The sequence below is a fragment of the Cebus imitator genome, unplaced genomic scaffold, assembly GCF_001604975.1.
Source record: "Cebus imitator isolate Cc_AM_T3 unplaced genomic scaffold, Cebus_imitator-1.0 Scaffold324, whole genome shotgun sequence".
Classification (NCBI taxonomy): domain Eukaryota; kingdom Metazoa; phylum Chordata; class Mammalia; order Primates; family Cebidae; genus Cebus; species Cebus imitator.
This window is the reverse complement of record NW_016107639.1, coordinates 26,130-40,105: the sequence shown is the minus strand read 5'-3', so window position 1 is coordinate 40,105 and position 13,976 is coordinate 26,130. Positions and strand designations below refer to the sequence as shown.

The following is a 13,976-nucleotide window of genomic DNA, read 5'->3' as shown; positions in this document are numbered from 1 at the left end:
GAAACCCACTCCCCAGTACCTGTGAATGTGACTTTACTTAGAAATCGTCTTTGCAGATGTAGCCAAGTTAAGATGAAGCCGTACTGTCTTAAGGTGGGCCTTAAATCCAGTGGTACTCGGGTCCTTATAGGAAGAGGGAAATTTGGGCATAGAGACACAGACACACAGGGAGAACACGTGCAGTATGGGTAGAAATGGGAGCTATGCATCTAAAAACCAAGCAGCATGAGGATCACCAGCCATCCCCAGAAGCTGGAGGAGACAAAGACAGATTCTACCCAGTCTCCAAGGGAGCGCAGCTCTGCTGACACCTTGATTTCAGACTTTTGGCCTCCAGAACTGTGAAACCATACATTTCTGTTGTTTAAAGCCCCAGCTTGTGTTTCTCTGTTAAGGCAGCAACAGGAAACTAATACAGTAGGAAGAAGAGTTAACCTGAACAACTTTGGAAACAACGTCTTCACCTACAACAAAAGGCAAAAGACGCAAAGAACTGCATACAAATACTGTTTTCTAATTAGCAAATTTCTACAGGGTTATGGATTTGCAAATCTAAAACTACCTTGTGCAAATTCAATGTGCAAACATATAATCTGTTGTACAGGGTAAGTGCTAGATATTTAACTGCTGAGAAAGACTAGTAAATAAGAGAAAGAGGTAGAATAAACCCTGAGAACATGGACTCCATCTCTATAAAAAATACAAAAATCAGGGTGTTGTGGTGCTTTCTTGTAGTCCCAGCTACTCAGGAAGGTGAGACAGGAGGATTGCTTGTGCCCCATAGTTCAAGGCTGTGGTGAGCTGTGATTGTGACGCTGCTCTTCAGCCTGGGTGACAGAGCAAGACCCTATGTGTAAAAAAAACAATCACATTATGGATGGTTAGATAGACAGAAAGATAGACAGACAGACAGGCAGGCAGGCAGACAGGTTGGAAGAAAGAAAGATAGATAGATAGATAGATAGATAGATAGATAGATAGATAGATAGATAGAAATAGGTAGAACAGGAAAATTCTCTCTTATAGTAGAATACCAATTAATAAATGCAGAAGAAATGGTGAAAATTATAAAATAAATGATGAAAATAGGAAACCACTCTTTTGAAGATATTACATTAAAAATTGTTTCTGGCATAAATCACCTAAATTAATAAGCAAATTATGATACTGATGAGAAGCAGGATATTTATGTATCCTTAAAATATCTCCCTAAAAGACGACTATTAATTAGAAATGTGAAAATTAGAGTTACAAGAGAGGAACTAGGAAGCTGGTACTCTAATGTGATGATCAAAGTAAACAATAGCAGGAATGCAGCAAAGCAATATCACGTGCCGGCTGCCACGGCAAAGATGCGACAATTAAACGCGATGTGTGACCCTGATTGGATGCTTACCTGGAAAAAGGACATTGGTGGAACAATTGATGATATTTGAATAAGGTCTGCAGGTAGGTAGTACTGTATCAATGTCAATTTATTGATTTTAATAATTGTACTGTGACTATGTAACAGTAACATTAAGGGAAGCTGAATAAAAGGGTATACAGAAATTCTGTGCATTGTTTTTTCAACATTTTTTTGCAGGGCATGACTTTTTCTTAAGGTAAACAATGCTTCAAAGCTTTATACACATATACACACATACCAACACATACATATATGTATATGTGCATATATGTAGATATATATGTATAAAACTTATATATATGTACATACATATTAAATATAAACATATGAACACATGCATGTGTTAGTGTTCCCATGCCGTATACCACAAAATCAGAGCACTTGAACTGGAAATGTTCCCTCTCATGACAAACAACACTCTCTGGATGACAAGATTAGTCCAAGAAGCTGCCTGGACAGCTATTAGGAGATGGGATGAACAATCTTTTGCAGAAGTCCAGCAACTTTTTCTGTGGGCGTGTGCAAGGTGCTAACCATGGTCCTGAACCTCAGTTTGCTTTGGCTGATGCATTTTGTCTGCCCAGTTGATTTCTTAAAGCGTACCCACTTGAATTAGCTTGAATAAGCTATCCACTAGCATTAGCTTTCTGGGGTTAGTATAACAAAGTACTACAGGTTGGGTGGTACAACAAACGTTTATTTATCATAGTCCTGGGTCTACCTATTCTCCCGTATGTCCTGGAGAAACCTTAGATCAAGGTGTTGGCAAAGCTGGTTTCTTCTGAGGCCTCTCTCCTTGGCTTGCAGACAGCTGCCTTCTCCCAGCGCCTTTCCTTGGTGTGTTTGTGTCTAATCTCCTCTCGTAATGACACAATTCATATGGAGTTAGGGTTTACCTTAATGACCTAATTTTAACTTAATTACATTCTTAATCACATTCTGAGATACTGCAAGTTAGGACTTCAAAATAAGAATTTTGAGGAGCCACACTTGATCCATAGCATTCTTCCCTAGGCTCCCTCCAAAATCCACATTCTTCTCACATGCAGAATATATTCATTCCATCCCAAAGTCTTAACCCACTTCAGCACCAACTCTAAGTCCAAAATAGCATCCAAATGTCCTCTAAATCAGGTGTGGGTGGACTCAAGGTAAGATTCCTCCTGGGGCAAATTCCTCTCCTGCTATGATCTGTGAAATAAGACAAGTTGTGTGCTTCCAAACTACAGTGGTGGACAAACATGGGATAGACATTCCTGTTCCAAAAGGGAGAAATAGGAAAGAAGGGAAATCACACTTGGTGCCCACTGTAGGCACTACCATCGCCATCAGGCACATCAGTGTGCCAAGGCAGCCTGCCTCCTCACCAGGCAGCAAACCATCCTCCTGGAAAAATTTACATCGACTAATTAGAATGTTACTAAAGTTGATTGTTTTGATATCCCTAAATTGGTTAGAGTCAGATTATTACCAATATAATTTATCTGCATACATGAAGTAATTTAGATAATTCAGAGTAAACAGAAACAAATTCTTCATAGAAGTTCAGTACTTTAGGCATGTAAATATACTTTTGCTGCTAAAAATCATAATGGATATAAATCAAAATACGCTCAACTTTACACACATATATAATATAATACATATTTGGATCTCATATTCTTTGAATCATGAGATACTTTAATCACTGAGCCAGTAATGAACCATATGGACCATATCATCTATCTATCTATCTGTCATCTAAAATCTAATTTTTGTGAATTATTTTTTTTAGGAATGACAAATATGTAAAGATGTATGCAAAAAGTTGTTTTTATTGTCTTGGTGGAAATAAATGTTCAATCAATAAATATTTAAAATTATTATACATCTACACAATGCAATATTACATAGGTATCAACATGATAATAGAGATAAAAATATAGTTCTACTCACAGATTATACAGTCATGCCTTGGTCTCCAGGGGATTGGTTCCAGGACCTCCCATTGGTACCAAAATCCACGGACGCTCAAGTACCTGATATACAATGATGTAATATTCACATATAACCTATGCACCCCCTTCCACATCCTTTGAATCATTTCTAGTTTGCTTATAATAGCTAATTAAATTCAAATGCTATAAATAGTTGCTACACTGTATTGTTTATGGAACAATGACAAGGCAAAAAAGCCTGTACATGTTCACTACAGATGCAACATTTTTTAATAATTTTTATCCAAGGTTAGTTGAATTCACAGATGTGAACTCCAAGGATACAGAAGTCCAACTATATACTTATGTACACACACACACACACACACACACACACACACACACACACTTTAGATGTATCTATAACTACCAGCAAAACATGTCCAAGTATGTGCGCCAATGTATTACTAGTGGTTACATTTTGAGCACTGGGTCTTCACGTGATGCCATTTGACCTTGATTACAGCTCTAGAGTTCATCTCTAGGTCTTCTGGATTACACGAGTGTAGCGAAATAAGTATTTATATTACGAACTGTGGGCCTGGCAGAAACATCCTCACGGGAGATAGAGCCAGAGCCTATATGTATATTAGAACCTTGAAAACTTCTGGGGTTTTTTGTTTGTTTTTGCTTTTCTTCTCCCCAATGATTTGTTTTCACCATGAATGATGAGGGATATAAACGGTGAAATGATGGCTCTGGTTGGTACTGTCCCAGAGAAGAAAATCACTTTCCTTTCTTTCTGCTCAGAATAGCTTGCACTCTTCATTAAAGAGAAAGCCCTGGAGTGGGAGGCACCAGCAGACGCTGCACTAAGAGGGAAGGCCTGTGGTTGTATCGGCCCCTTGAGAACAGCAGTAGCTGTCTTGTGGTGTCAGGGGAGGAGGGTCGTGAACAGGGGCAGTCCTGCTGAGAAGGTGGGCAAGCCTGGCGTGGGCCAGAAGAAGACAGAGCTGGGACAAGAACTCCTAAAGGAAAGCCTGACTCTGATGGAGCTCACAACCGAACTTGCAGTTACTCAGTTGAATTATTGTATTTTATCATTGACATAACAGGTTTGTCAGGGTAAACTCAGTCATCTTCGTGGAGTCCAGAACACAGAGCCAAAAAGGGAGGAGATGGCAGTGTTTCTTGAGCTCTGTTCAGAAGGAAGCCTGAGTGCTGATATGAGGGGTCACATTTTCTTCATATTCATGGCTGGCCTGTACAGTGAATACTGGGAGTTCTGCTATTTTAACCCAATGGCACTCATTTTAGTTTGGAGAGGCTAACAAGAATTTCTGTGAATTCTGTTTGTAAGATAAAAACACAGGAACACTCATGAAGCCTGGGACTCCACAGACATAAGAGGATCGATGACGTCCACCCTAGCTGGTTGCCAGAACTTGCACTTTGCAAATGCAAGTGACTCCTTGGATATGCCCCTGGCTGTGACAAGGCTCACCGTGACAGGCAGAGGGATGTGGGACGGAGCTCATTCATTCAGAGATTAGCAATCACGTTGCAGAGCATGGCTGTTTAAATGACAGGGCACATAGGCTGAGAAAAAGTTTAAGAAGCAAGTGGCATTCACACATTAGTGTGATTAGTGGAAAGAATATCAAAGGATGGGGTCGGGCATGGATGCTCCTGCCTGTAATCCCAGTACTTCGGGAGGCAGGGGCAGGCATTGGAGACCAGCCTGGTCAACATGGCTAGACCCCATCTCTACTAATAATGCAAAAAATTAGCCAGATGTGGTGGTGGGTGCCTGTAGTCCCAGCTACTCCAGAGGCTGAGGCCTGAGAATTGCTTGAACCCAGGAGGCAGAGGTTGCAGTGAGCTGAGAATGGGCCTGGGCCACAGAGTGAGACTCTGTCCCAAGCAAACAAAAAAGGAATATCAGAGGATGAAACATGTATCAGAAAAGAGTCTCCCTATAGTTAACTTCTGAATCACGAGGCTCTGTCGATTGTGTCTGGAGTTGTTCTGCGAAATAGAATTGTCAAAGTCTTAACTTCTCAGAGAAGACTCTTTTTTTCCACTGAAGCCTACATTTTTAGAAAGCAAAAAGATAATTTGATTATATACATTTTGCAAAAAAAAAGAAAAGTAAAATGATATCTACAAGTTTCTATAAATCCAATTTGGCCAGGTGTGGCGGCTCACGCCTGTAATCCCAGCAGTTTGGGAGGCCGAGGCAGGTGGATCACTTGAGGTCAGGAGTTCAAGACCAGCCTGGCCAACATGGTGAAATTCCGTAAAATACAAAAAAATAGCTGGGCGCGGTGGCAAGCACCTGTAATTCCAGCTACTTGGGAGGTTGAGGCAGGAGAATCGCTTGAACTGGTAGGCAGAGGTTGCAGTGAGCCGAGATCATGCCATTGCACTCTAGCCTGGCCAACAAGAGCAAAACTTCGTCTTGAAAAAAAAATCAAATGTATGCTTAAGTATAATTGGCCACCAATAAGCTGTCAAAGCTGACTGCTGTAGTAAGTTTAGCATCAGCTTCATCAAGACTGAAAGGACTTTAAAAATCATCTGTTAAAATCTCAAGTGTTAATGTCATGTTACTTAGATTTTTTATTACTATAGAGAGACATGTAATGATAGCAACATATTAACTTAAAAATATATGGGATACGATTTTAACCAAAGGTAATATTTAATGTAAAATTAATTACCTGAAAGATGTACTTTTATAATGCATTTTCTCTTAAGAATATTTCTGTATTGCTTTGACTTATTACAATTTAGTGATTTATTAATCACAGCTCATTAAGTTTTTGTAGCTTAGTCAATAAAAGCAATCTTTAGATGCTACTTTTAGGCATGAATGTTTCCTCATAAAGCTTAAATTTTCACTGATTAGAATAACTTATTATTATTTTTTTTTTTGCCAGTAATCCAACACGTTTAATGAGCACCAATTGTGTCCCAAGCCACATAGCTGACTAAGACAGAGCCCCTGCCCTGGAGGGTCACGGTCTGCCAGAGGGAGATCCAAGTCATTTACATCACTGGAGCTTAATTGCTGAGTGGGCGATGCACGGGAGTGCGCAGGGGACGGCAGCACAGCAGCAGGGAAGAGGAAGCTGCTTCAGAACACCCGGCATGACTTGAGCGCTAACAAACGAAGGGAGAATGCCTGCAGCTGAGCTTAACAAGGGGCTTGCATCCCATCTTCCTGCATCCAAACCTCCCAGCTGGCCAGGACTGCTGGTAAACCCACAGGAAACATCATTCTCTGCCAAGATGCCATCCCACTCATCCATTAGAATCAAAGTTGCCACTTCCTCCAGGCAGCCTTCCTCACATTCCAGCTGGGACAGAAGTCACAGGGGGCAGAGATGGTGCGGTTAGGGGGACACACAGAGACCCCAAACAGGAACCAGATCCCAACAGGGCAGATGTGGCAGACCCAGTTCAGTCCCAGCCAGTGTGGAAGACACCAAGGGGGGTGTTTTGTGGGGGTGGAGGTGACAAAGATGTTGCAAGTACCTGCTGGGAGTTGATCTACAAAATGACCCCCTCGTGGGAGCAGGCCTAGGCGAGACGGCACTCCCAGGTGACGGGCAGGGACGCAGCTGACAGCCAGCGGGAGCAGGGAAAGGGCACGGGGTGGAGGACAAGGTCTGCTGGGGTCGGGGGAGCTATTTCTTCTTAGGGCAAAGTCCAAAAGAAGCACACCTTGCCCAGCTATGGGGCTGTCTGAAATCATCTGGGGATGCCACTCTCCTCTGACAGGGGACTAAGGGGCTCTTGAGCCGCGCAGGCCACTGCATCATGAGGCGCAGCATTGCTCCCACCTGGGTTGTGTTCAGAACCCAGGAGAAAGTGGTGGCTCTCCTGGGGTCTCTGGGGCCTCCACCACCTCCTGTGGGGTACCTGAGGATACCTCCTGGTCTCCCTCTGTCTTCGAAACCTCCTCCTCTGTTTTCTGGGGTTTCAGATCCCCTGGGTGAGCTGGGTCTGGTCTCTGGGCAGGAGAATTAGCTGTTTTTTTCCCACAAGTACAAGTCGCCCAGTGAGGAGTTCTTCTCCGTGGCCTGGACCGCCCTGATGGTGGTCACACAGGCCTGGTCTGGCTGCTGCAGGTGCGTGCCGCCTTCTGCTTTGGGGTCATCCGGGCCCACAAGAAAGCCTTCGCCACCCTTTGCTTCAGCCCCGCCCATGAGATCCAGCTCTTCACGGCCTCTTATGACAAGTGGATCATCCTCTGGGACATTGGGATGCCCAACCAGGACTGTGAGTTCCAGGCCAGCCAGCTGCTCACGCCGGACACCACCTCCACCCCCTGCGCCTCTGTCCCGTCGCCTCCTGCCTGGATGCCCTCCTGCTGGCCGGCTGTGAGGGCAGCTGCTGCAGCTGGGACGTGCAGCTGGACCAGCCCCAGAAGAGGAGAGCGTGTGAAGTAGAATTCGTGTTCCCCGAGGGCTCCGAGCCTTCTGGACGGAGAGTGGACGGGCTGGCATTTCTGAATGAGGACGTCGTGGCCTCCAAGGGCAGCGGCCAGGGCACCATCTGCCTGTGGAGCTGGAGGCAGACGTGGGGTTGCTGGGGCAGCCAGTCCGCGGTGGCAGTGGTGGTCCTGGCATGGCTGCAGTGGTCGCCCACCGAGCTGGCCTACTTCTCACTCAGCACCTGTCCTGATAAGGGGGTCGTGCTCTGCGGGGATGAAGAGGGCAACGTGTGGCTCTACGATGTCAGCAACATCCTGAAGCAGCCGCCCCCGCTGCCGGCGGTCCCGCAGGCCCCCACACTGATCCTGAAGTGGCCCCAGCCCTGGGCCCTTGGGCAGGCGGTGGCCGAGACCATGGTGAACACGGTGGTGGCCAATGCCTCCTTCACCTACCTCACTGCCCTGACAGACTCCAACATCGTAGCCATCTGGGGGAGGCCGTAGCCTCACCTGTAGCAAAGGACCAGGAACACAGCTAACTTATTCAGCTCTGGGGTGATAGGGGTGGGGGTGGGGGTATCCCTATCAATCTGAGTATTTTTATTAAACTCCGTGGTCGAGAAGCCTGCGGAAAGGTGTTCCTGCTTTGATTGACAGGCTGGCCTGGCAGCTAAAAAAGGAAAAAAAAAAAGGGGGGGGCTATAATGTAAAACTTTAGCAAAAGACAATTCATAAATTATTCATTGATTGCTCAAATCTTTGAATTTCAGAATTCCTCAAAATGAATACAACTATCTATTCCCTCAAAAGATATACCTCTTATTTGCAGTGGTCTCATTATGTTTTTATTGTGAGCTTCATTGAAGACAATGTAATTAAAAATAATTACTAACTGTTCTATTCAAATGGAAAATCTTGCACTGAGAAATAACATGTTTATAGCAACAACAAAAATGGAACTAAAATTATCTTTAGTTTTAAGAAGAGAGTGACATTCAGTAGACTTGTAGAGGTCAAAACTTAATTACCCTTACAATGGATACATTAATACAAATTCTCATTGGTTTCCTTTTGCAAATGTAACAAATACATGGGAAAATATTATCATATCAGGATTATTTTCCTGAAGACTTCATTGGAAGTAAGCGATGTGTTACAGAGCCTCTCAAATCCTTTGCGGATTTAAACTGACTGAACATGTAATAAACACTATGTCCGGTTTCGATATTTAGACTTTGGGGATTAAAAGACAAATAAGAGGTGGATTCAAGGCTGGGTGCAGTGGCTCATGCCTGTAATTCCAGAACTTTGCAAGGTTAAAGCTGCCAGATCACATGAGCCCAGGAGTTCAAGACCACCTTGGGCAACATAGTGAGATCCTTTCTCTACAATAAATACAAAAATTAGCCTGATATGGTGGTTTGCACCTGTAGTTCCAGCTACTCAGGAGGCTGGGACGGGAGTACTGCTTAAGCCTGGAGGTCCAGGCTGCAGTGAACCATGAAGGCACTACTGCACTCCGGTGACCATGGATGGCTTTACATTTCTGAAATACAGGTTCTACATAACTCTCCTGAAGAAGAACCATAAATTTTTCTGAAAGTGGCTGGACTCAGCTTCTCATGCGGTAATCCCAGCACTTTGGGAGGCAGAGGCAGGAGGATCGCTTGAGCCCAGAAGTTCAAGACCAGCTTGGGTGATAATGGCAAAATCCTGTCTCTACAAAACAAAAAGCAAAGAAACACAACAACAACAAATTAGCTATACAGGGTGTTATGTACTTGTAGTTTAAGATGCTGGGGAAGCTGAGGTGAGAGGACTGCTTGAGCCCAGGAGGTTGAAGCTGCAGTGAGCCATGATCATGCCACTGCACTCCAGTTTGGGCAAAAGAGCGAGACCCTGTCATACAAAAAAAATAATAAGAACTGAAAGAAAGCGTATGCCAATTTATTGAGTTGGATAATGTAGTAGATTCCGTGATGTCTCCCCACGTTTATTTTCATCTAGAACCCCAGAATGTTATTGTATCCGAAAATGGGGCCTATGTAGATATAATTAATTAAGGCTCTCAGGGAAAACAATCTTAGATTCAGGATGGTCTTACATCTAATGATGGGTGTCCTCACAAGGAGAGGAGAAGACACAGAGACAGACATGCCAGGGGAACCCCATGTGAGAGACAGCTGGAGGAGACTGGGTTTTGTGGTCACAGCCAGGAGCGCAGGTGACACTGGAGCCTGGAAGAGGCAGGGAAGGGTCCCTCCATAGAGGCTTAGGAGAGGTCATGGCCACTCTGACACCTTGATTTTAAACTCTGTCTTCTAGAACTCTAAGGAAATAAATCACAGTGGTTTTAAGCCATCAAATGTATGGCAATTTGTTTTGACAGCCCATGTAAACCAATAGATAAAAACAACTCAACAAAATGGAAAACTTGAGGCTCAGGAGGCCTAGGAAAGTTTCTGTGCCTGGAAACCCGGCCTCCAGGAATGGAGATGCCCAGAGATTCACGGTGGAATCTCCGGAGTGGTCTGAAAAACAGGTTTCAATCTCAGCAGCAGAACAGGAGCGGGGTGAGAATGAAAAGAAAGAAAGAAACATCCTGATTGCACTAGAAAATAGGAGGGTCGTTGGAGAAAAAGAATAACCCATCAGAAAACAGCCGGAGAGAGATGATGGGGAAACTCCGATCTTTAAGGCCAAAATAAGATGACAGCACGCGGGAAACGAGGCATGCCTGGGCCGGTTTCTCTCTGTGAACGTGACACAGAAGAGGATGCATTTTCATTGCTACACAGTGATGAAGCCCCAGAACCTCTGACAGAAGAAAGAGGAAAAAACCCAGGGACTAGGTAGTGTGACTGTCAGAGGGATCTGAGATCCGGGAAAGTATTGATTGGTGAAACTATTGATTTGTACCTTCTTATGACTGAAAAGGGAAGGTCCTTGAGAAAAATCTTCAGGGGCTTTCACAGTGTGATAGCAAGACAAAGTGGAATCACGAGTGTGGACATGTGAAGTGTTACTGTGGTCGGGAGACCTGGGAAGAGCTAGGATTTTCCCCGCCTGCCCCGCTTTTCCGGCTGCTCATTCTTCAGGTGGCAGTCGGCCTCTCTGACAGGTTTAGCACTGACAGGGCTTTTGAAATCAGGAAGTAATGTAACCCTATCAACCCACTCTGAAAAACTACTCTGTGGAACTAGGTGTTTCTTTCATTCTGCCTGTTTTGAGGCTGGGCTAATGCTGGGCGAAGCAGAGACTCCCTGCTCTCTGAGACACTGCAGACGGGCACGGCTGCTGAGGGACTGGAGGGAGAACAGCCCCGTGCCATGAAAGAGGCCAACCTGCCGCTGCTGCAAGAACCCGCCTTTCCCCACCCCAGCTGGAGCCACTCAACTCATAAGACTAAGGTAATTTCGCTTGAAAATTTAACTCTCAAAGTCCCTGAACTTTCTTCCGGTGCTTCTCACCAGGACTTTTGCAATTCGAATTTATATTCAGAGCGAAGCCATTTCATGCTGGAACTTTGTTATTGGAGTCAGTGAATGCACTTTTTATTCACGAGTGCCTAAGTTCTTATATAATTTTTCAAGAACATCTGACAAGCCTTGTTGGGCAATGTTCCTGAACAGAATTTGAAACAGGAAAGAGAATAGAAGGTAAAGTGGCATTTTTCTGCCTTTGGCACAGCATGGCTTTGCAGTTAAAATGCCATCCTAATCCAGTTCAGTCTTCTGAGGACAAAAACGAAACGCCCCAGGAGCAGGTGCTGGTATTGTGGTTGCCACCCCAGAAGGTCAGAAGCACAAACAGGCAGCAACTGAGGGCATGTGTGTTTCTCGTTTTTCTGCTTTCGTGTGGCTCCATCTGGAAGGAAACACGTGGACCAACACGTCTCCTCAATGCAGCTCACTTCGGCCTAGCAAAGCAGAAGGGATTGAAATGGCTGAGTGTGGAAAAGGAGCTTGGTCACCACGTCTCCGCCACACCCTTGGTCTCCTCCCTGGCTCCTCTCTCTGCCTGCACATCCTCCTGTCACATCCACTACCCACAGAGAAGAGACGCCTGTGGTGTTACATGACACACATGAAGAAGGAGAGTATGTGTTAAGGTCAGGGTGTTAATTAGCATGTTAATTGTGCTGAGCTGAGACCCGACCACGAGCTCTCGATGTGGATCCTGGGGGCATCCGGATGCTCGGGCTGTGCGACCTGGCTGCAACCGATGAGAAAATAGTAGAGAAAAAGGCGACGGGGAGAGACAGTTCATTCAGTGAGTTTACTGTGGGACGTATTGGGGCATATTTTTTATGTAGTAATAATAATCCAGAGAGAAAAAGGAAGGCTGGGCACAGTGGCTCACACCTGTAATCCCAACACTTTGGGAAGGCAAGGCCAGCGGATCACTTGAGGTCAGGAGTTCAAGACCAGCCTGGCAAACATGGTGAAACCCTGTGTCTAATAAAAATACAAAAATTAGCCAGGTGTGGTGGCAAGCGCCTGTAATCCCAGCTATTCAGGAGGCTGGGGCAGGAGAGTTGCCCGAACCTGGGATGTGGAGGTTGCAGTCAGCTGAGATTGTGCCACTGCACTCCAACCTGGGCAGCAGAACAAGACTCAGTCTCGAAAAAAAAAAAAAGGAAGAAAAGGGAAAAAGAATCATGAAATCATGAAGGAGACGGGATATACTTGTGCAGTAACTTCCCTGAGTTGGTGAGTGGGACAATGGAGAGGCTGGTTTCAGATGGGGCAGGAATGCATCTCTTCTGCGCACACGTGAAAAAGCAGAGAATCTGGGAGCAGATGCAGGCAGGCTGATAAAGCTGGCATTGGGAACTTGAGGAAGTTCTCCTCTAGGAAGCCTGAAACACTTTCTTCTTGTAGCAGTGATGGAGGATTCCCGTAGTCCTGAGGTGTTCCATCTGAAGTAGTCAAGGATCAACTGATTAGCAGAGGCTTCCAGGTAAAAACTATGGAAAGTAGTTTAGGTAGAGAAAGAGTGTGTAGAGCCAGGAAGTGGCACTTAAAGAATAATCTCCCAAAGTCCATTATATGCAGTGGTGCTTACATGCAATACTAACAAATGTCACAGCAAAAGAAAAAATAATACATATGAGAAACAGTTAAGCAACTTTAAGAGGCTACCGGCTCTTTGGCCATTAATAGGTTTGGTGGCCGTCAAAGAGGAGATGCTGTGTGTCTCAAAATCAGTAGGCTCTGGAAGCCCTTATTCACCACCTGGAGAATGCTCTATTGAGCACATTTGATGAGACGAAGGATAAGATTGCTTGAGAGATATTGATTCGGGTGACAATGGAGACGTAAATTCAGATTATGAAGGGCCTTTTGGCGATGAGCCTACAGGGTTAGCAGTGGAGGAGGCAGGTGTATTCAGATGCACCCCTGCATCTGCACAGGAACCCACAGAGGCTCCGCGGACTGGCTGGCTTCCTGTGTTGTGAATAGGCCCAGCTGCTCTCCAAGGATTTAGTTTCCCTGACAGTGAGGCGGGAGCTAGTCTTTGGGTTAGCATTCTGAGCACTCAGGCGTCGTCAGTGACAGCATGTCACCTCCCTGAAAGCATGTAGTTCATGCTTCTGAGATCTACACCCACAAAGGTGAGTCCTTTGAATGAAGAACCAAGTACCCTCAAGTTCTTCCTAAAAGGAAATATGGTGCTATCGATTTCCAGCGATGACACTACCCCTTACCTGGTCCTCAGGTGTTGTTGAAAACTATGTACTTGTGATCAAGATGTAAATAAAGTACTACTTTAAATGCCTGTGTGATTAGGCAGTCTGCTAGGAAATGCATGTCAAATTCCTGGGTTTCACAAGCATTAATTGTGCCAGTGAAATGGCAAAATAATCTATATTCTTGCCTCAGAGTCACACAGCAAATCCTGTCTATGAGGCTGTGGAATCACATGGAGTTGGCTACACGTCTCCACCACAAGAACCAAGTACACAATCTTTCACCCTCAATGTATTCACCTATTAAGCTGTATTAAACTTCCTGGATTTCCACAGCAGAATACAATTCCGAATGCACTATATAACATTGAGGGATTATTTTACAGAGTGAACGCATAAAATCCCTCAGTTTTAGATAATGTGAAGGAAGTTTCAAAATCTTTTAGCCTGGGGAAGGCGAGAAGAGAAGACCGACGCAGAACCACTTGGTGGCATGGATTGTCTGCAGTCAGGGGTCAC

General features: G+C 44.8%; 1 pseudogene across 1 annotated transcript in view; it reads left to right on the top strand.

Moving 5' to 3' along the window:
• LOC108286626 overlaps positions 1–8,389 on the top strand; it is a 37,374-nt pseudogene extending 28,985 nt beyond the window's left edge. Inside the window, exon 2 of the transcript XR_001817998.2 lies at positions 7,378–8,389. The product of XR_001817998.2 is annotated as a leucine-rich repeat and WD repeat-containing protein 1-like (transcript). The remainder of the gene's footprint in view (positions 1–7,377) is intronic.
• The last annotated feature ends 5,587 nt before the right edge of the window (positions 8,390–13,976 follow it).